At 47.3% G+C, this 23,741-nt stretch overlaps 1 protein-coding gene across 1 annotated transcript in view; it reads right to left on the bottom strand.

Annotated features, from left to right (window-relative positions):
• The window catches only part of WWOX (WW domain containing oxidoreductase), a 979,553-nt gene that overhangs the window by 771,494 nt on the left and 184,318 nt on the right, over window positions 1-23,741 (bottom strand). The gene's annotated exons all lie outside the window — the stretch shown is intronic.

Genomic DNA, 23,741 nt, shown 5'->3' with positions numbered 1-23,741 from the left:
CTTGAACCAGAACTTCAGGTCGCATTTACGGAACAGAGCGAATATCTGAAACCTGAATGAGCGTATATATATCTGATATCTATACATACATATAAACATATGTACACATACACACACACACAAACATACGTGCCTCCTGCTCATGAAACATTTATTCTGGAGAACTGAGATGGAGTATTCCTACATTTCCATTAGCGTCACTCAAGATGCATATATGTTTGTGTGTATATTTATATATTTTTATCAGAAGAATTCTGTAAATATGATACACTGACTTTATTATTTCACTTGAATGGAAAAGGTAAAAATAATACATCTTAAATTCTGCCAAGTTTATTTTTCACAAAGTGTACGATAAGGGATTATGATCGCTAATCTGCATGATTATAATGCTTTATAAGAAGTCATTATTTTTTCAAACATGAAAATGAAATCTTGAAAGGGTAACACCTATATAAAAGATGGCATTTTTTCCAAGTTGCTCCGAACGTCCAAATGGAAAATCTCAGTTGAGGTGATCTTCTGTGCTTCTGCACAAAGATTATGAACAAAACAACATGGTTTATGAGGATATAGGTAAAAGCATGAGCAATGGACACAGGTATGGGTTCACATTCAGACTTCGCTCTTTGCTGGCCATGGGGCATCAGCAAATTGACATTCTCTGAGCCTCAGTCACTATGTCTGTAAAATGGGGATAATAACACTTCGCACATAACCCGCGAGAATAATGTTCCTTAAGTCTCGAATGCACAGAGCAAAAGGAGCCCTCAACAAATTAATGCCAGCGAGCCTCATCAATCACCATGATCGCCATTATTAAAACTATAACGCACGGGATAATGTGGGCAACTGTGGAATCATCACATCCGATCATAATGACATAGAGGAAAAGCAACAGCTCATTAGCCACCAGAAAAATTCGTTTATCAGCCCATTTAATTGAACTACGTAAATACTTGGGATAGATGAATAGATGTGCTTTTGCCCGAATGAACAGATTGGAGCCAAACCTGATGAGCTCTCAGCTTTGCTCTAATACCCGTCTTTCAGGCTGTTAGCTCACGAACTCCTTAAGCCCCCACATAGTGCAGGCTACTCACCTGCCCTTGGCTTTAAGGAGCATGTGGCCTACTGGGATGTTTCTTCCACTTGAACTCTCCAAAGAACTACCTGGGGAGGATTTTAGAAATGCAGAATCAGACATTCTAAAACAGTAGGTCCACCTGGAGCCTGGGAGTCTCTCTCTCTCTAAGGAAGCGCCCAGGCTCTCTGGAAAAAGAGGTGGCAAAGTTCACGGTGGAGGAAAACACAAGCCAGGATGGAGGCAGGCACAAAGCAGGGTAGGGACCCAGGAGACCCAAACCTAAGTTGGCCTAGGGCACTCAAGGATGGCTTCTCAGGGGAGAGGGTTTTTAGTCGAGCCTGGACAGACAACTGCAAGTCCAACTCCCTTGCAGTTCTGAACAGCATTCCAAACCATCGTCCTCCACTCCAACATAGTGCTCAAGGGCAGAGCTGTGCAGTCGGAACACCTGCTCCAGATTCTAGCTGCACTGTCGAGGCACACTTAGCAAATCACGTACCCTGTCTTTAAGTCTTAGTTTCTGTGTCTATAAAAAGGAAATGATTATAGTAGATATCTCAAAGGTAACTCCATGATAAAGCAATGTATGCCCAGGGCTAGCACACAATAGGCATCTTGTAAAAGAACAGCACTATGGACAAGCCAAAGTCCACGTAACCAGGGATATTTATAGATGAGCATTTCATAATAACAAAATTCCACTTTGTTTCCATAGGCCCCTGTCATATAGAAAGTCATTTTGTGCCCACTGCTCACGAATCTGGTACAATAAGCAGGGATAAGCATATTATTTCCTTCTTACACAAGGCTGTGTCTTCATGTGTCCAGCCCACTCCTATCTATTTTAGTACATGGAAGTTAAATCAACAAGAATGAGCAGGACACCAGGGTGGCTCAGTTGGTTAAGCATCTGATTCTTGATTTTGGCCCAGGTCATGATCATCAGTCACGAGATTGAGCCCTGAGTCAGACTCCACGCTGAGCACGGAGCCTGCTTAGGATTCTCCCCACCTCCTCTCACTCACACACACACACACACACACACACACACACACTCTCTCTCTCTCTCTCTCTCTCTCTCTCTCTCTCTCTCTCTCTCTCTCCCCCTCTCCCTTTTGCATGCTCTCTCTCTCTCTAAATTAAAAAATGAGTCTCCAAGGAATCTCACCTACATGTAAACTAGAAAAAAGGACAGTCATGATATTTTGTACATTAGTATTGCTTTATTACCTGGTTATATTTTATTTGTAGGGAGAGCATGGAACTCTTAGAAGTTTGCAAAAAGCCCACAAACAACAAAAAAATTATGTTGGTATTACCTTCACCCTTAACTACAGTTTTGAGAACTGATAAGACTTCCAGCTAAACATTTTATTTGATAACAAATGCAAGAAACTCAAACATAAATAAGAAAACACTTTTCATGATGATTGCTGCAACTGAAAAATATGTTAGTTACACAATAAAAAGGCCTTCCAAATTTTGGACACAAATCCGAATCAAACATATTCAGGGACTGTAGGTGTTAATAATAGAGAGTATGAAAAAAAATCTATATTTTAATCTTTTTGGGGGCAGAAACAAATTATCTTATTTACTACATGAATGGTTTCCTCAATTTAACGCCAATCTTTCGCGTCAACTTCCACCTGTCTGAATAAACAGGCTGCACAAGAACAGACTAGATTATTTATATTATGAGGTAGTGTTTAAAAATAAAGTGGAGAGATCACTTTACCTATATTGAAAATAAGAATAACATGCGTATCATCCTGGCTTACAAAAACCTCATTTTATTTTCTTCGATTTCCACGAGGAAGTTTGAGAAACAGACATGAAGGAGTAAATTAAATTCCTCTCTGAAGGGGAATAAAAGGAGGAAGGAGAATCTTTACATTTTACGGACACGTTCAGAAAAACGGACCTGTATATAGTGTATACAAAGGCAGCTTCCCGTCTGTTTCACAGTTGGTAACTGGAATGGAACATTTTATCAATAGTGAAATTGTCTTTCAAAACACATTAATCTACAATATGTTATCTGGGGCTTGTGTGGAATCAGTGACTTTTTCTTTTGTTTTGTTTCTCATTGGTGGGAAAATACGCATAACCTAAATGTTACCATTTTAAGTGTATTGCTCAGGGGTGTTAAGGGCATTCATATAGTTATTGGGTTTTTTATTAAGTTAAAACAGCAATGATAAATACAAACGTGTCATTAAGCAGCAGTTTCAATTCTTAAGGAATTTTTTTTAATGTTCATTTTTGAGAGAGAGACGGAGCACAAGTGGCGAAGGGGCAGAAAGGGAGACAGAGAATCTGAGCGGTCATCCCAGAGCCCAAAGCGGGGCTCGAACCCACGAACTGCGAGATCATGACCTGAGCTGAAGTCGGAGGCTCAACCCACTGAACCACACTGGCGGCCCAAGGAGTGTTTTCAAATGGCATTTAGGTGTCAGCGATAAATATCTATAGGGACTGTCATTATGGGGGAAGAAAAGACGCGTCCCTTTTTTCTTTCTGGCTACGTTGACAAGTCTTCTCCACGACCATCTCCTCTTCCTGCGCGTGAGTTCAGAAAACGGCTTCTGCTCTAGAGAAGCTACGCTTGAGGACATAGCCAAGTGCCACCAAATTCACCCGAGAACCCTGCACCTTGGCCTCACGGGCCATAGTCACACGCCTGCGTGGGAGCAGCAAAGATAGGTCACACTTGCCACAAAGCCCAGAGAACTAATTTGGCTGCTGGCCTTCCGGGGAGAGCACTGGCAAATGCTGAACCGGCACTCTTTCCAGAACCCGCGAGGTCGGAGGCCGCTCTAAGAAACACCCTCATCTTTTTGTCGCGTCCTATTTCCTTCAGAGAGCCATTCTCCAAACACCCACAGGGGAGACCTGGCTGGACTCCGGGAGTCAGAGAAGCACATCCCTCCATCCCTGGGAAACCAGGACCGGTGGGTCCACCACTGCCCCGGGGCTGCAATTTCGCCCCGACTATTTCTTACGATAATTCCAAACGCACCAGGGAAGGTCAGCTGCCCTGACAGCGGGGGGAGGAAGTGGCGACGCCTACAGTGCGAGGAGGGTCTTGCGCGCCTTCAAGAGGTTTTTCCACAGAAAGCCCGGGCTGGCTGGCTGTGCTCAGGTGTCTGTACTGCGTGCCTGTTCTTAGGACTGACCCCACCTCACTCTCCTTCCTCATCTAATTGGATTTCCGCATCTGCTTCTCCTCTGGGCCTCCACACTGGGCACAGCAGGCCTCCAGCAAATGTCGCCTGAGGGAAGGCCTCAACCTTTCAGGGCTCCCCTGCAGGGTGATTTCTCTCACCATCACCATAATCTCCTCATTCACCACCCACCTGTAGAAAAAGGCAAAGAAAGCGACTTGCCCATGTACTTCTCCACCCAGCAGTGTTGAAGGACTGTGAATTTCCTGTTTAAGCAGCCTAACGAGTTCATTGACCGCTCACCAGGACCACCAAGTAGACCCCACACCCAGACATCAAATACACTAATATTTCTGCAGGGTGACCCATCAATAGTCACGTGAGATGCAAAACCAGGACAGATGAAGATTATGAACAGGGACCCGATGGTGACACTCAAGTCATGCTGCCACTTACGTCTGCCATCAACTTGAGGAACATTTTTTTTTCTGCTTATTTTTAAGGGCTTTGGATGTTTTGAATCACAGACAAGGGAGGGAAGGCCTCCAGAAATCAGGACTCATTCAGATTGGCTGATTCCTGACCTCTTGCTCTTTTAACGCTGCAAAGAGCTTTGCTGAAACCCGACCAACCTGGCAAAGAACCACTTTAGGTTAAATAACGGAGGCACAGGAGAGGAGCAGAAAGAGACTTTAGCTACTTGCTTGCGGAATAAAGCATCCCCACTGGACAGACCAGAGATGACTCCTTCAGCCAAGAAAATACAAGTCCGTGGCAGCTCCGAGTCATGTGGAAAAGACAGGTCCCCCAGTGGAAGCCTTGGGGGGGGGCGCAGCGAGCCTCCAAGTGATGGGAAGAGATGGGCCATGATTTATACTCGCCAAGCACTCCACGTTGAGCCAGTGCGCCTTGGCTTTGTTTTCGAGGAAGCCTCCTGCCCTGTGGATCGGGTCCTCTCTGTCGCCCCTGGGGAGGTGGTGGTCAGAGAGCCTGAGGAACCTGCTCCAGACCCATCACTGGGGAGGTGCAGAACAACACGGGAAGTGAGCAGGCCTTGAAAGCCTACACACTTTGCACCCCCATCCGGACTTTTAGGGAAACCGGCACAAACAAATCAAGCCAGCCTGTCATATGATGACAGAGTGATTTCTTTCCCAGTGTGACATATTCATTTATCATCTTTCATAAGACAGACCTGGACTGTAATTTAGTCCCATTGCTCCTGGTTAAATGAACTCCGGGTTTGGATGGGTTTTCAAAGATTCTCCAAAATGGGTTCACTGAGGGGCTTGAATGTGAAGAGGTCAGGATTTGAGTCCCGAGGGGAGGCTTCGAGGAGGGGGCAGTCCCTGGCACTGTGCCAAGGATCCAGGACACCAAGGATGACTTAATTGATAGGGTTGATGATAAGGAGCCCCCAGGCCATAAGAAAAAACAGCAAGAGAAATTTGGTTGGAAAAGTAGGATTTTTAGATGTATTTGTTGTTTCCATTTGTCCTTATGGGAAAAACACATTTTGAAAATAAAATAAATATACTTCGGCAATGAAAGTTATATCTACATTTTAAGTAAATTGCACCCTTAAATATCTAAATGAAATAGTTGGGGCACCTGGGTGGCGCAGTCGGTTAAGCGTCCGACTTCAGCCAGGTCACGATCTCGCGGTCCGTGAGTTCGAGCCCCACGTCAGGCTCTGGGCTGACGGCTCCGAGCCTGGAGCCTGCTTCCAATTCTGTGTCTCCGTCTCTCTCTGCCCCTCCCCCGTTCATGCTCTGTCTCTCTCTGTCCCAAAAATAAATAAAAAACGTTGAAAAGAAAAAATTAAAAAAAAAAAAAAGAAAAGAAATAGTTAAGCCTATGTCAGTAGCAATCAAGAATCCAAAAATCCATTGGTATTAATGATAAAACATAAATCATCAATTAAGCGTGTGCTCTGTGCCAGACATGGGGCATTATGTTCTTTTTCAACAATCCTGCCAGAGATTTCTACGTTAGAAGGAAAATACAACAAAACAAATGAACTCAGAGGGGTTAAGTAACTTGTCCAAAGACACACAGCAAGCAGCAGCAAGGCTGGGATTTAATATTTAAATTCCCTCACTAAGCCAAGCTTCCTCTAGGTGAGAAGGACACCCAATGGGTCTGCACCTCCTGTCTTGAGTTAGGACCCCGTTGTTCGGGTTCCCCCCACCGTGGCGGAGCTGTGTGCTTTCAGCGAATGTGCCCCCGAGCACTTCCTTCCGTTAAGGTCTGCCTAGAGCCACGGACTTCCGGACGGGCCAGGCCGCCAAGTTCAGAGGCAGTCAGAGGCAGATGGGGATTGGAATTCTGTCTCACCCCCCCCCCCCCCCCCCCCCCCCGCTCCGGGCAGGGCATCCGTGGAACCCTGGCGTCCTCACCTATAAACGTAAGCGCAGCACCTCATGGGGGGGGGGAGGGGGAGGGGGAGGGGCTCAGGGTGCGAGATGACAGCGTGCGCGCCAAGCTGCGCGAAGCAATCAATGCGGCGCGCTTCATTTCATTAATTACGATTATTTTTTTTAGTCCTCCTCATCATCCGAAGCTGGCGATGAGTGTTGGAGTTAAGGCACAAAATCAAACAAACTTCTAACTTCTAAGCCTTCTATTCCAGGGAAACGGACTTGCGTCTTTGCCTGAAAGGCTAATATATCAACAGTCACTCGGGTTACAGTCCCATGAAAAACACAGGGTGACAAAAGCCCCTTGCAGCAATCTCCAAGAAGGAGAAATAAATTAATCAAGCTGCCAAACGGAGAAGGCCGGGTTGACCTCCTTCTGATCTCATTACTTCTCTATTACCCTCTTGAAAAACATCCTCTTACAGAGATCACTAATTGAAGATTATGTTGAGGGAAACCGCACCTCTCCATCGCGGTGGTAACTTTGCCTCATTTGTCATTCTAATAATTCACTTCTTTTCTTTTCTGAAGAGACAGAGACACTAATGGACTATCATCAGTTAAAAAGGCAATTTTTCCATTTAATTGCACTCATTAAATACTGCAATAGAACAATTGGAAGAGCAATATTCTCAATATTTAATCATAGTATAGGAATAATGAAACATTGCTTCAAAATAAATCCCGGAATATTTATAAAGTTGTAAAAGGAGCTGTTTTAACAACACCTGCGATCAGAGGCAACATATTTAAAATGAGACACATGATTTTTCATTTCTCCCAATGAGAGCTGGCGCGCACGCAAACCACGAAAGGCGCAGCTGCAGACGAGCCGTTACCAGGAACACTCGGCTCCGGCTGGCCAAGGTCCTGGGGCCAGGAAACCACGCCGGGTTGGTGAAGGAGACCTGTAGGCCTTCACTCAAACCAACCTTTCAGACAAGCTTGACCAAAAACAAACAAACAAAAAAAAATCTGAGAAATGGGCTCCCGGGCCCCTGGAACAGGTGCTGCTCTGTGGGTTTTCTCAGAGCAAAGACCGATCACCACTGTCACATTTCTAACTGCTATACTGCGATGTAATTCACACACCATACAATTCACCCATCGAAAGTGTATGATTCAATGGTTTCTAGTGCATTCACAGAGTTCCGCGTCCTCTGCCACAGTCAATTTTAAAATATTCTCATCACCTTTAGCTGTTATCATCCTAATCCCCCCACCACTCCCTCCCAGCCTGGGGAAATACAAATGCACTTTCTGTCTCTACTAATTTCCCTGTTCTGGACACTTCACATAAATGGAACCATACAATACGAACATGAGGTTTTCAAGGTTTGGCGATGCTGCAGCAGATCACTACGCCGTTCCCCTCGACGAGTGTGCAAAACTCGTCATCGTGTGCATAGACCTCAGTTTATTTGTTCAGTGATGGATTTGGGGACTGTTTCCACCTTTGGACTATCAGGAATAATGCAGTTACAAACACACATATACAAGTTTTGTCTCTGTTTTCTTTTCTTTTTCTGGCTACAGATCCAGGAGTATAGTTGCTGGGTCATTTGAGGAACGCCAGACTGACTTCCAAAGTGGCTGCATCATTTTACATCCCCATAGGCAGTGGGTGGGGGTTCCTCACTTTCTCTGCACCCCCGCCAACACTTGTTATCGTCTGATTATTCATTTACACATTTCAGCAGCAAGGCGGGCAGCGTCTAGGACCAGGGAGACAGAGAGGCACCCCAGCTCGCTGCAAACAGAAAAGCCCAGTTCCCTGACATGACAGAGGCTGCAGACCTGGGTGGGAAGGGCATGGGTTTCGGAGTCAGGCAGACAAAACTCAGTCCGAACCCTGACACTTCCCAACTGTTGATAGTCTGGGCAAGTCCCCAGAACTGGCTGACCTTTCATTTCTCTTGTCTGCAGTATACAGGACAAAAGCTCATAGGGTGAAGGGGACAGACACTGAAGGAGCAACATGCAGGGGAGGGTTCCCAACGATATGCCTGGCATCTAGCCACTTCTCCCTAAAGGGGTACCGATGATTATGAAAATTAGTGGATGCGGCCTCAACCTCCATCCCTGCCGTCCCATTAGCCATGACTCGTGCCTCAACGCTTCTTGTGTATTCACACCGTACCGTATCACAACTCTGGGCAAGCCTCCGGTCCTTAGGACTGAACACACTGGATGCTTATCCTGCCGTGGGCCCAACAACCTCAATAACCAATAAAGTATGTGAGGCAGAAGTAAAAATATACACACACGCACACACGCCCACATGCACACGCATGCGCGCGCGCGCGCGCGCACACACACACACACACACACACACACACACACACACACACACAAAGTGACCAGGAAAGTGCAACCTTACTTATCAAAGGATACTTGGAAGAGAAACATGTCTTCCTGATTCCAAAGACATAAAATAGGGAAGCCACTCTCCCTCATTCTTTCATTCTGTGCATGAGAAGGAAGGTCTGCAGGCTCACAGCCAAGCGCTGGGCACGACCCACTTGGAGGGCAGACCATCCCTTCATAGGCAGTCCCCTCTTCCTCTCACTGCCTGGTGTGTTCAAACTCAGTGTCCAATCAGCTTCAACCAAGCTTAAAGAAGAAGACAGAAAAAGCCAAAGGTACTGGGTCTTTGAATAATACTGGACATCATTAACTGAGCCTCAGGCGCATACTGACAGTCTCCCTGCTATTAATAGAAAATTACAAGAGGCACAGGGCACTGTGGACAAGAACTGTCTTGTTATCTGATGCGTAAAGAGCACACAGCACATAGACAAGAGTCTGGCACATAGTAGCTGTTCAATAAGTATGTGCTGAATGAGTAAATGCATGAGTGAGTGAATGAATGTGTACCATGAGTAATGCCATGGAACCGTGTGGATGCCTCCCCTCAACTCATGCTCTAATTTCCATTAGTGCATAGAAAGCAACTGAAAATAAACAAATCCAAGGGGGGGGGGGAGATCATTGCTCTAAGCTTCAAGACAAGCCCCTCAGCCTCTTCTCAGCCTCAGTCCATCAGATGGCCATCCCAAGACTCTCAAGAGCACCCCCTTACTTCTATATTCAGATTATTAATGTATTTTCTACCATTTCTCTATAGCAGACATCAGCAACCATCAGCCCACCATCCAAATCCAACCCACTGCCAGTTTTTATATGTCCTGTGAGCTAAGAATGGCTTTAATATTTTTAAATAGTTGGAAACAGGGGCACCTGGGTGGCTCAGTCGGGTAAGCGTCTGAGTCATGATCGGCTCAAGTCATGATCTCATGGTTTGTGAGTTCGAGCCCCACATCAGGCTCTGTGCTGACAGCTCAGAGCCCGGAGCCTGCTTCGGATTCTGTGTCTCCCTCTCTCTCTGACCCTCCACTGCCCCTGCTCGCTCGCGCACGCTCTCTCTCTCACTCAAAAATCAATAACATTAAAATTTTTTTGAAAAATAAATGGTTGGAAATCGATCCAAAGAAGAACATTTAGTGACATGCCAACATTCTATGAAATTCAAATTCAAATTTCAGGATCCATATATAAAGGTTTTTTTTTTTTTTAATTGGAGCACAGTCCCACCCATTCATTTACATGCTGCCTGGGGCTGCTTTTGTGCTAAAAGGCAGAGTTGGATGGTTGTACTAGAAACTGTACTGCAAAGCCTAAAATACTGTCTGTCCCATTATGGCAGAGGTTGGCGGATACCCATTCCATTTGCCAACTTTACCTACATCGATAAAAACACAGTAATCGTCAGAGGCAGTGTCATCCAGCGTCAAAGGGTTAATTCAGGAGATGTATTTGGACCTACTTGGCTTTGAACCCTGGCTCCAACACTCATTCAATGTCTGATGCTATAGGCAAGCTACTTAACCTCTCAATCTCCATTTTCCCTGTCAAAAATGGGGCTAATAGTATCTCTGTCACCGGGCTGCTGTCAAGTTTCAAAAGTGAAAACATACGGCACAGATCTTGGCCATAGTAAGCACTCAATAAATGCTAGCTACCATGCTTACATACTATTACTTTAAAGGAGAAACTCTACAAAAGTAGAGAGATGCATGATGTTACAAAGGGAGTCAAAGACAAAATGTCACGGCCCCACCCCTTCCCGCAGGGCTGGCTAATACACAGAAGGTTTGGAAGACGTTAAAAACAACAGAACAACAAACTATATAATCAGCGTATAACCAAATCCAGATGGATTTGGCTCATTTGCTCCTTTACGTTGTTTGTCCTCGTCTCCCCCACAAACCCCATCCCACTGGCAGGGCGAGTGAGAAGCAAATATACAATCATCCCATGTATATACAACAAAATTGAAACCATTTGGCTCTTTGTAAAGTTTGCAGCTAAATGTTTAGGCAAGACATGTGGGTTTGTCCATTCAAGCTGCTGTTTCGATGCACTGACATGAATTTGTGTTCTATCCACAACCTGTCTTTGTGGGTCTGTCACTTGCAATATGTTTACCAGACGCTCAAAAGTGAAATCCACTCGCACCTATTTGGTATAAAGAACTAATGTCACCGAACGCCACCGGAATCAGACACCCTTCCCCCTCCCCCAACGGCCACTCCCCCACTCCAAATGTTTAGAACTAAGCTTCAGAGCTGGAAACACATCAGACCACAGACCTTGGCTGAGGCTCCACTCGACGGGAACGCGGATGCTAAGACCATCTGGGCATGCGCCTTAAGTCCTCCACCACGCAACTCCCTCTCATTTACCTTTCCATGTGCTCTGGTGTGTCCCTCGGGGAAAACGACAGAGGAGTAAGATAATACACACACACTCAAGCCTCATGTGTTTATTCACTGTTGGGACATCCTCGTAAGGTCCCGCAGACCCACAGACATCAGACGAGGATTCTTACGGCAGACTGCAGCTAGGCTTCAAGTTCCATGAGCCTTCCAATTATGTTATTCTACTCCAGCCTTCACTGAATTCTTTAAAACATATTTAACTGTGAGGCCTCTGTTTAGGCTTACACAACAGAAAACTGTTGGGGGGGAGGGGGGTAACAGGGGGCGGGTGGGTGCTACTCCGTCTTCAAGATTTCAGCTCCAGACAAGATGCATCTCTAATCAAAGTTTATAAATTCCGATTTCCTCTAGGAATTTCAGGTACCAAACCTTTTTCTCTACTTTGGAAAACACGAAAACGTTTAGGAAATAATGCAGCTTTTGGCAGCGCTGAATGTCAGCATTCTCACATTCCATTTGGAAAGCTATTGGTTAAGAGGTGAATCCATTATAAACAGAATAAAGCTGCAAACAACTCCAACTCTGATGGTACGTGAGACAACCTAAAATCTCTGCATTCTGGCACTCACAGCAAGACGACAGCTTCAGAAAACAGGAAGCTATTTTCGTTTTTGCATTCGAATCATGGCTTCAATTAAAGGCATATACCGTGTGTTAGTACATATGGGATGACATCAGAATTTCCCAAGAATACAATCTCTCTCTTCTGTTAGACGAGGTATACCATCTTCTGCAAAACATCTGGATCATTTGTCAATAACCAAGAGAACCAGATGGTCAGAAGCATCCAGATACTTAAAAACATCTGGATATTTCATTCTTCACCCAGATGTCTGGCTTCCCCCAGGTGCAGCCTATCTTTGGTTGAATAACTCGAAAAAACGTTTGGCCAAGAGGTAAGTCCCCTTCATCAGTTCGTCCTCAGGATAATTACGTTTGGCAAAGGAAGCCCGCATTCTTTGGGAAACAAAGCTGTTATTGGGATTTATCTCATCCATATGAATTAACGAAACTATTTCAGGAAGAAGCTGGGAAATAAAAACCCAAGTGCAAAGCTGGCCCACTGTGTGAGGCAGGCTCCGCCATGTTAGACTGTCTACTAGGAGTTCACGGAAATATAACTGCCCCCTACACGCCAAATCAGAACCAGAGTTTAGCATGACAGCTGACACAGAAGGTGATAGAATGGAATGGAATGGAATGGAATGGAATGGAATGGAATGGAATGGAATGGAATGGAAAGGGGAAAAAGGAAAAAGGGAAAAGGAAAAAGGAAAGGAATAAGGAAAGGAAAAAGGAAAGGAAAAGAAAAAAGAAAGAAGAGAAGGAAAGGAAAGGAAAGGGAAGGAAAGGAAAGGAAAGGAAAAAGGGAAAAGGGAAAAGGGAAAGGAAAAAGGAAAAAGGAAAAAGGAAGGGAATAAGGAAAGGAAAAAGGAAAGGAAAAGAAAAAAGAAGAGAACGAAAGGAAAGGAAAGGGAAGAAAAAAAGAAAAGAAAAAAGAGCAGAGAAGGTTCCTTGAGTGAATGCAGGTAGAATATCTTACAGTGCTAGTACACTCTTCCACTCAAACATCTCGGTGAGATCTTGGCTGTACATCTCCAATACTGTCATTTGTTCCTTCAGTCAACAAAGATTTACTTGGCCCCTACTGTCTGCACAGTCACACATATGAGGGTGAGGAATCACTGATAAGACAGATACAGTGCCTGCCCTCAGTTCCCAGGTTAGCTGGAGAGACAAAGATTAGACAAATAGTCTCACCCATATAAATATGCCATTATTTATATAGGTGGTGAGTGCTATAAAATAAAGAATTTAGGGGTGCCTGGGTGACTCAGTTAAGCATCCGACTCTTGATTTTGGCTGAGGTCATGATCTCACAGTTCAGAAGGTAGAGCCCTGCGTCAGGCTCCCATGTTGGGCTTAGAACCTGCTTAAGATTCCCTCTCCTTCTCCCTCTGCCCCTCCCCTACTTGCACACACTCTCCTTCTGGAGAAAAAAAAAAGAGTATAGCTAGAGATTATACTGGGAAGTGGTCTAAAATCCACAGATCAGAGCAGGAATTCTCTTAAATCTGGAAAGATGAGGAGTTAGGAGAGCACATTCTAGACACAGCCTGACAAGATGCTGGCAGAGGAAAAGGGCTCTGCCTCCTGGTGGAACGGAAGAAAAGCTGGGGGCGGAGGGTGCGGGATGGGACTCCAAAGGCAGGTCTCTGCAGTGCTGGGGCAGAGTCCCATGTAGTCACTGCGGTGGTACCTACATGAACTTATACGTGGTAGAATGGCATAGAACACAAGTTAGTTTTCCACCGCTGTGCGATAAGTCACCGAAAACATCATGCCTTAAAATAACACAACTTCCACGAGCGTAGGGTTCTGTGCATCAGAGGTCTATCACAGACGTCAGCGGGCTAGTGAGATCAAGATGAGGGCAGTGCGCGTGCCTTTCCGGGCTAAGGGGAGAATGCATTCCACCTGCGTTTCCAACTTCAGCAGGGCTGCGCACTTTCCAGGACTCCTGCCGCCCTCTCTCCACCGCCACGGCCAGCAGCGTCCGGCTTACTCCTCAGGCTGGCGTCTCCCCGGTGCTCATCTGATTCCCTCTCCCACTTCTAACGCCCTTGTAGTGACACCGTGCCCACCCAGATGACCGTGCATGAACTCTCTCTTTTCCATTCGGCTGATTAGTAACCTAAATTTAACCCGTGACCCTAACTCCTCTTTGCCATGTAACACAGCATACTCTTAGGTCCCAGGCACACAAAGTGATCGGCTCTGGATGGCCACGACTGTGTCTGTCACAGAACTGCACGCTCACGCTGTACCAGTGTCGCATTCCTGCTTTTGATACTTCACTCTACTTTCATGAGATGTAACCACTATAGAAAATCAGTAGGGAGGGGCGCCTGGGTGGCGCGGTCGGTTAAGCGTCCGACTTCAGCCAGGTCACGATCTCGTGGTCCGGGAGTTCGAGCCCCGCGTCGGGCTCTGGGCTGATGGCTCGGAGCCTGGAGCCTGTTTCCGATTCTGTGTTTCCCTCTCTCTCTGCCCCTCCCCCGTTCATGCTCTGTCTCTCTCTGTCCCAAAAATAAATAAACGTTGGAAAAAAAAAAAAAGAAAGAAAATCAGTAGGGAATATATGGATCCTTTCTATACTATTTTCGGTAGCTTCCCTGTGACTCCGTGATTACATCAAAATAAAAGTTTTAAACAAAGTGTTTCTACAGCCAATACTTACAAGACATATTACATGTGTGTGACACAGCTCAAAGCATATGATATTTATGATCCCATTTAATCCCCACTACAAATCTATAAAGGTGGGTACTAGTCTCTTTTTACAGATAAGGAAAGGAAAGGAAGGATAGGCTTTATTAATTGACCCAAGGCCATTCGAATCCATATAGGATGTCTCTAAATGTTGTATCTTGACATTTGTTTATGTTTTTTGGACTCAAATGTTAATTAAGGGACCAAAGAGACGGACCATATATCAAAAAAGTAGAAGAACGCAAATTCATGAGAATTATTATCATCAAAAAAAAAATGCCTTGGAACACAATGATCCTAGATGGATCATAAGAGGTCATGGGGGAGGGGAGCTAAATGCTGAGTTGGAAGAACCTCTGAAATAGCTCTCTTCACTTCCAAAAAAATCAACTGAGTGGTAGAAGGGGTAAACATTGGGAGCAGAATGATCAATCACTGTGCTTTGGGATCCATGGCTTACAAATTAATTTAGAGGCCAGGAACCTACTAAATGCCAGCTTCCTTCCTTTCCCTTCCCTTTTCCCAACCCCATGGATCCAAGAACAAGTCTTGGTTGGAGGAGTGGGGGGGGGGCGCCTTCATTGATGTGTGGTGCAAGGGACCTGTGGCTCATTCCCACCCTTTTGTGGTTTTCTGCTCAGGGGGAATGGACAGTTGACCGTGACCATGTCCACAAGGCAGCAGCCTAGATCCTCTCCTGAGAATCTAAACCTGTAGCTGAGTCACACGAGGAAGGGGATGAGAGCCGAGACGTCCCGAGTGCAGCAGCACGCACAGACTGTTCCACGAGTTCCTGGTCCCCTGACCGTGGGGCCCCAGATCCAAGGACGAAAGCCGCACACCTACAATGGGCAGCCCAGAGTAGAGCAAAGTGCTGACGCACCAAGCCCGGACTGCCCCCTCCCCCGCAGAAAATAAGCCATGGTGCGGCTTTCTGTTACATGCGGCCAAGTCTGTCCAGACGCAAGTGTGTTTTCCTTCTCCCGAAACTGCTCAGTCTTCTCTGCTGTTTGCAACCAAAGAACCTTAAGGTATGCAACACCTCCCTCCATAAGAGAAAGCTGGAAATTCCCTTGTACTTTACGCCCTCCCCTCGTACCCCTCTGCTCCCTCTCCATCAAAACCAACATTTGCATACAAATTTAAACACAGATACAAAATAAAATTTTTTTTTTCCTCCCAAGCTCAGGGCTTCTAAAGGTTTCTATAGCTGCTTCTGGACTGCAGCGGGCACTCCATTATTAGCCCCTCTAGGAAGTAGGGATCAAGTACATGTCAACCTCTAACTTTGAATGTGAGGGACAGAACGCCTTGAACACAAAAGGGAAAGTGACTCACATCCCCTCGGTGTTTTCTGCAGGGATATTGTTAGAACCAATTTCTACTCCCGGATCTTTTTGTGCTCGCGGGAGAAGCAGGCAGCGGTCCAAACACCGCGTAACCTTTTCGGCAGCCATAAGGAAAACGTCACTACCACTTTGCTTTTTGTGCCGAGGCTGAAGAAAGAACACGCAGAGCCAATGCACGATGGGATTAGCGATGTCTTCCAAAGAAGAAACAGAAAATGTTTATGGGGAGTGAAAATGAATGATAATAGTCCCACTGTCCACTCTCATTTCCTAGTGGTTCGACCAAGTCCCTGGATGTCATAAACACTGAAGCGGGGGATAAAGGGCTCTAATAAATCACGGTGAGGATGTCGTGAAGGGAGCCAACGGTGAGGCACACCTGCTGAGTAGCTAACTCTCTGGACAATGAGTCGACCGGCAGAGAGCAGGCTTCCAGAACCCACACACGGGCAGCCAACAAGTAAAGGGGAAGTGGATTCCTCCCATTTCACACAAGTACACGTGCGTGCATACACACATGCACACGCACACGGTCACACATCTTCTGGTTCTGAGAAGGGAGGCAAGGCACTCCATCATCCTACCTTCCACCTCAATACTTCCCTAGGCTGCAGCCTAGTGTTTCTCCACTGGGTACCGCTAACCATTGGGGTACAGCTAACATTTGGGGTCAGGTAGTTATTTGCGTGGGGGCTGTCCTGCACATTGTACCTCTCCATCACGCAGGAATAAAAACTTTCTAGGCACTGTCAAATATCCCCCTGAAAGGTAACATCATGCCCAAGGAAGAAAAAAACTGGTTTACCTGCACTCTGTGTGTGCGTTTACCCGAAACACCATCAGCGCTCAGGTTTTTACAGCCGGTTACCCCATCCTTCACTTGACAAATTCCTATTCGCCCTTCCAGATTCTGCCTCAAAAGGGCTTCCTTCCAAAAGCCTTCCTCGACTCCCCCACTCCTTGGAGCAGTTACATGCCCCCTTCTCCATGTAGCCCCAGTTTTCTGGGCCATGGGAGGCTTCCCCTCACCCCTGGTCTACCCACCTACCAGGCTTCACCTCTCGACTCTAACTTCCTTACAAGCAGGAAACAAGTTTATTTCATCTTTGTACCCGCCGTGCTCGGCCGTGTGCCTGTATCATAGCAGATACTCAGTAAAGGCTTGTTGGAAAAACGAGTAAGGAGTGAACCAAGAGACCGAGGGAGGCTTGGGCAGGAGTACGTCACAGAACACAGAGCTGGATTTCCGTAGCAGGGCCCCACAACTTTCAAAGCAGCGTGGGCGAACACCAGGCCAAGAGTCTGCAGCCTGTGATGGGATATAGCAGAGGATTTCAGCAGCAGCAGCATCTGACAGCCACAGACTTTCACAGGTCATACGCCTGGAGAGAGCAGCGGAGAAGGCAGCACAGGAATCTCAAAGGCCCTGTTTTCCAGATGAGCAAACTGAGACTAGGAAAGCTTAAATACCTTGCCTAAGGCCACACGGCGGAGAAGGGCTGGGAGAGCAGGTCGGCTGTCAGGTTCACGTCCAAAGTTGCCTGCCTTGTACCACCCGACAGGGAAACGGAGCCCTCAGGTGAGAGCCGGCCATGCTGACAACAAAGCCGAGGGAAATATTTTATTTTAAGCAGAAGGCTAGGAGTGGGCACAGTCCTCTTGGGAAGGAATCTGACAGCACGTCCAAAGACCTTGTGACGGCCCAACCTCCGAACTAGCAATTCCACGTCAGGAAAATTAACCTAACAGAACCGTCTTGAGATACTGGGGCGGGGACGGGGACATGGAAAAGTTCGGTGCATAGACACAGCCAGGGCTCACCGCGGGGCCACTTTTAACAGGGACAAAGCAAAACAAAAACACGAGCAGAAACTTCCTAAATATTCAATAATAGGAAAAATGGTTAGGTAAATACAAACCCACTCCATCAAACACAATGTTTCTATTAAATGCCATGTTACAGTGCGTACTACCAGGATGTTAAAACAGGGGGAAGTGGGGTGCCTTGGGGGCTCAGCCGGGAAAGCGTCCGACTTCGGCTCGGGTCACGATCTCACAGTTTACGGGTTCGAGCCCCACGTCAGGCTCTGGGCTGACAGCTCAGAGCCTGGAGCCTGCTTCAGATTCTGTGTCTCCCTCTGTCTCTGCCCCTCCTGTACTCACTCACTCTCTCTCAAAAAATTAACATTAAAATAAAAAAAAAAACGGGGAAGTGCCTGGCTACAATGTGACATGAAAGCATGGGATCTGAACTTTCATAAATGCAACCATCGATAATTGGTAAATTGCATGAATTAAGTAAAGTATAACATATTCACACAACACAACGCTCTACAGCCATGACAGTGAATGATCTACAACTGTACGCAATATTAAGCACGTTGAGAGAAGGAAGCCAGACACAGAAGGAGCACCTCCTGTCTGATCTCATTTGCATAAAGGGATTCCACTTCTGCCAGATCAAGGACCGACAAAACTAGACTTTGCTACCCGAAGTCACGAAGTCAGGAGCGAGCGGATCCTTCCCCGGTGGGGTCCTGGGGGCAATGAGTGAATGAGGGCAGGAGGAGACCTCTGTGTTGCGCTTTCTCTCTGGACCCAGGTACCGATCAGCTGTGCATGGCAGCTTTGGTTAACTTCATCCAGCAGCAAGGATGTACCACACACTCTCATGCACGTGGGTTGTGCTTCCACAGAGTTTTACAACCACAGTCACGAGTCCATGAAAACAGGAAGCTGCTGCTGGGAGTTAGGAAAAAGGAAATCACCACATGAATGGGGTGGGACCACACCACTGTCTTGTCATCCTTCTACTTCTGCATCTTTTCCAAATAATTCGATCATAAGCATTTCTATGGGGGGGGGGGAGGAGGAAGCAGTAAACAAAACATTGTGCAAAACTACAGGAGCACGCCGACAGGGCTGGAAGACACAGGCGTGCGCGTGTGTGTCTGTTCTGCTCTTACCAAAAGAAGCATTACCAGTCAGGAGGAAGGGGGTCCTTCTGAACCCCCCAAGAGCAAAGCCAGCATTCTCTCTCATTAGCAAGGCTGTACCAATTAACTACAGAGAGACGGTTTTAAAATCGTGCGGGAATCAGGGCGCCTGGGTGACTCAGCCAGGTCAGCATCGGATGCTCGATTTTGGCACGGGTCAGGCCACGATCCCAGGGTTGTGGGATGGAGCCCCGTGTGGTGTTCCATGCTGAGCGTGGAGCCTGCTTAAAGATTCTCTCCCTCTCTCTCTCTCTGTCTCTCTTTAGCCACCTCCCCCCGCCCCTTTCCTGCTTACGATCTCTTTCCTCCCCTCTCTCTAAAATAATAATCTTGTGGGAATCAATAAAGAAACACAGAAAGATGCATTCACAGTAAAACATCTGAAAACATATACACTACAATACTGTGGGTAGTTTGAGTGATTTTTATTTTCTTCTTCTGTATTTCTCTCTCTCTTTCTTTCTTTTTGAAGTAAGGGAAAGGGATGCCTTATTTATACCTGAGTTACTCATCTGAAAATGAGGATAAGAGAAAACAGTAACTGCGAGGTTTAACAAGCCCTAAGTAGTGTAAGCATACACTGGGTGATAAAAGCATACTTAACGAGTGACTTTTTTCTCCTCTGTCTTCTTCCTCTTCCTCCTCCTCCTCTTCCTTCTTTCCCTTCCTCTTCCCCCTCCCCCCTCCCTCTCCCCCTTCTCTTCCTCATATAATTATTTTAGTATTAAATAAAATTTAGTATTGTATAAAATCTTCAAGAATGTAAGGTGAAAGCTTTTTCTTCCTAAAAACAATGGTTCTACTTCTCATGTCAACATTTCTATTCATGATTTTGGACACTAATTTTCAAAGAGAGGTAGTAGCTATTTTAGGGAAAGTTCTACTTTTGCTTGATGCTTAATATTCTCTTACATAAGAGACAGAGGGCAAGGGACAGTGAGGGAGAAAGATGGAGAGGGGGGCGATAGAGGGTTGGACAGATGGAGGGATGTAGAGATGGAGGGATGTAGAGACGGATGGATGGATGGATGGATGGATGGATGGATGGAAGGAAGGAAGGAAGGAAGGAAGGAAGGAAGGAAGGAAGGAAGGAAAGGTCCAAGAATGGTCAAGCCCTTCAAACGAAGGAGAAGCTCTCTGTAAAAGATGCCAACAAGAACTCCCATCCCATGCGTGGAATGACTTCCCCATGGGGCTCCAACTGACCGTGGACATGGGAAGAGGCTGCCAGAAGAAACGAGGTGACTCCCTAAGTAGGAACGCTAGCACTGACAGTAGAGGTAGTGTTGGTGGTTGGACTCAGGCACCGGCAGCAGCAGGAGAAAAACCGCGGGAGTTGCACCTACATCCAACACCTTTTTCACAGGGCTTTCCAGTCCTTACCTGGTAAGGAGGAAGTGCAGGTGCAGATGGGGCTGCTATCAGCTGACCTTGAGACAGAGACCGTCTGCCACATCGGGGTGACCCAATATAATCACAAGGTCCTTAAAATGCGAGAAGGGGGCAGAGGAGAGAGAACCAAGGGGGCGGCCCTTTGAGAAGGATTCAGCCCAAGGCTGCCGGCTTAGAGACGGAGGAAAGGGGCCCCAAGCCAAGGAATGTGCACAGTGTCTGTCGCTTAGAAAAGCAAGGAACTGGATTTTCCCCTGGGAGCTTCCAGAAAGAACAGAGCCTGCCAATCAGAGCCTGATTCTAGCCTAGGAAGCCCTGCACTGGACTTCTGACCTCCAGAACTATAAGGTGATGAATGTGTGTTATTTTAAGTCACTGAGTTTGAGGTAATTGGTTATGGCGGCCATAGAAAACTAATTCCCCCAGGCTACTTTTGAAAACAATTTTTATTATATAAGCAATACATGAACACATTTCCCCCCTTTGAAAAAACCTGAAGCGTCTGAACAAGGCTGAAGCCCCCCCTGCCCTCAGTGCCGACCCCACTCCCCACCCCTCCTCCGGAGAACCACTTTAAGTGGGGCGTGCACTCGGCGGCCTCCTGGTCCGCACCGCTTCCCACGGTCAAGAGCACGGCTCACGCTGCACACATTCTTTCAGCACTCCCCGTCGGGAAACAGTTAACACAATGGCCCCAGGAAGGAAAGCAGCTCACGAGCCCAGAGACTGCACTGGGATCGGTGTCGGCCTGTGCTCCGGGGGGCGAGGAAGTGACACTTTGAGGACCTTCCACATACCTTCTGCCTCCCATCCGGGTGGAAATTCCGGAGCTGATGTGAGGAACCGAGCTCCCCAAGACTGAATCTGCTAAATACTCATGGCTTAGAAGATTGAGAAAGGAATGTCTTTATACACGTTGGGCCTTGAATTTACCAAAAATCCAGCCTAACACATACAGGGAACCTGAACAAGAGCAAAACAAGCAGCCCAACCACGCTTTCCTACCACAAGATAATGAACGGCTATGAAGCTGCCAGAAATTGCTGGGACCTTATCCTCCCCTTCTTATTTTCCCACCCTCAGGGCATCTGGGATGCTTCACAAGTCTAGCGTCTGCTCCCCAAGTCTTCCGGGAGACTGCTCGCAAATCACAAATGAAGTCAGACTTTCGGAGCCCCTGGGTCTTTGAAATTCCTGAAACCACACGTGGGGACACACTCGACGGCCCTTCTCAGGGGCTTCCTGAGTGTCCCCACTGACGCCACGCCTGGCTCTTGCCCACAGGGCCAAAAAGGGGGGCCCTGCCCGTGGAGGTAGCTGCAGGTCTCCACGACTCTCTGGAATTTTCCTGGCTTCCCTCAGGGGCTAATACAACAGAAAGGGGGTGGACATGGGCAGAGGCAGATGTCAAGAGCGTGTAAGGTGGGAACGTGGCCCCGCTCACGAAGCCCTGCTGTGCGTGGCTGGAGGAAGCCAACTCCCAGAAGCCAGGTGGAGGCACGTCAATCCCCATCCCACAGAGGTGCCGATGCACTGGGACGGCTACGAAGGGAACCGCACACAGGGTGACATGCTGACCGTGTCTACTTATCAGCTGGGATGGAAAGTCCATTTGATGTACAGCCGAAGCCATCAATCTGTGACTTGGCCGCGCGCTCAGACAGGAGCATGTAGCAGCCCCACAAGGAGTATAATCAGCATGGGTTTGTCATTCGGCAAAAAATGAACGCATCTGATCCACAAACACTCTGTGTGCTGGTGTGCACTCACACCCAATATGTGCCAGGTGGTGTGATAGAGAACCGGGGAGGACCCTTTTCTAGAAAAGCCACCATTTCTGTGGGTTCTATGTGTAGCTGAAGGAAACTCATACGCAGAACCTATCAAATGAATGTTCCTATGAAAAATGCTGTATGACCCTTGTATCTGATGGCATTAAGAAAAAAAATGCGGATTCAGTAAGGTGGAATGAGGGAGTGGCTATGGGTGATGCTGGTGATGATGATGAAGGAAGAGAAGGCAAAGGAGAAAGGAAAGGGGGAGGGGAGCAAAGGGAGATGATGACGATGACCATGGGGGCCTCAGCTGGGACGGTCACTGAAGGCTTACCACTGCCAGTCACGGTCCCAAGCACTGCGCCCGTCTGACCTAATTTAATCCTTCTCATAATCCTACCATAGGTCCCATTACTATCCCCATGTTCTGGAGGGTGCCGCTCGGTCTGAGAAGGGTTAAGCGTATGTCATGGTCCAACCAGGGGAACAAGGTTCAAACCCACAGCCAGCATCCGTGGGCACCGAGGCAGACGCTGCCTCATTCTCTCCCTGCACCCTACTAACAGCCCTGGGGAGTCACACACCCGGTGAAACAGCATCACCTCTCCCGACTCCCTGCCAGCCCAGCTACAGGTGGCCACGTGACCTGCCTCCGGCCACTGACCTGTGGGGGGAATTCATGGAGTGAGCTGGCAGGTGCCCGTTGCCCTCCACTCTCCCCTTCTTCTTGCCTGGAAGAGAGACACGACGCCTCGAGACTGAGCAGCTACACGCTAAGAAGATTCAGCGGAAAGACCAACACAGGTGGAGCCCCTGGTGGCATCGTGGACCCGGGCTCCTCAACCGGACTGCCTGCTCCCAAGTCTCTTGTAATGAGGGAAACATTAAGGTCTTGTTGGGGAAGCTGGGGTCAAGTCCTTGTTGATGCGGGCACTGTGGGAAGATGAATCCCAGGCAGCACAGATGAGCCCCCATCCTTCCATCAGCCTCCACAGCCCGAGACCTGAGAGGAGGTTGGACATGGGTCATGAAACAGACGATATCTGGAAACCTAAATCGTAGACAGGAGGGCTACTCAAAGATGCACCGTGCAAGCGAGGTTTGTGGATTGTGGGAAGAAGTGGGTGGGGTTCAAGTTTCTCAACTTTTTGAGCTAGAGCAAGAAATATGCCCTTGTGGCCACACATGGAAGCAAGGCCAAGACACTGAAATAACAGTGAATGGTTGAGGCCACACAGGGGGCCTGTGTTGGCGAAGAGTGCCCAGATGAACTCCAAGGTAACCCTGCGCATTTCTGTGGGTGCCCTACAGCGGGATTCTGAACGAGCTATTGCCACAGGGGAAAGAAAATGTGCAGAGGAACCCTAATAGCCTGAGCCACCAACGCATACCGACGGGCAGAGCCACATAGTGAGAGTCGGACTCACCCTTCCAGAATCCTCTACCATAAAATGCCCAGAGATATTCCATAGTGCATTTCCCCAAAGCTTCTCTATCTCAC

Source organism: Prionailurus bengalensis, chromosome E2, assembly GCF_016509475.1.
Source record: "Prionailurus bengalensis isolate Pbe53 chromosome E2, Fcat_Pben_1.1_paternal_pri, whole genome shotgun sequence".
In the NCBI taxonomy this organism is placed as follows: Eukaryota; Metazoa; Chordata; class Mammalia; order Carnivora; family Felidae; genus Prionailurus; species Prionailurus bengalensis.
This window is presented reverse-complemented; position numbering and strand designations above follow the sequence as displayed.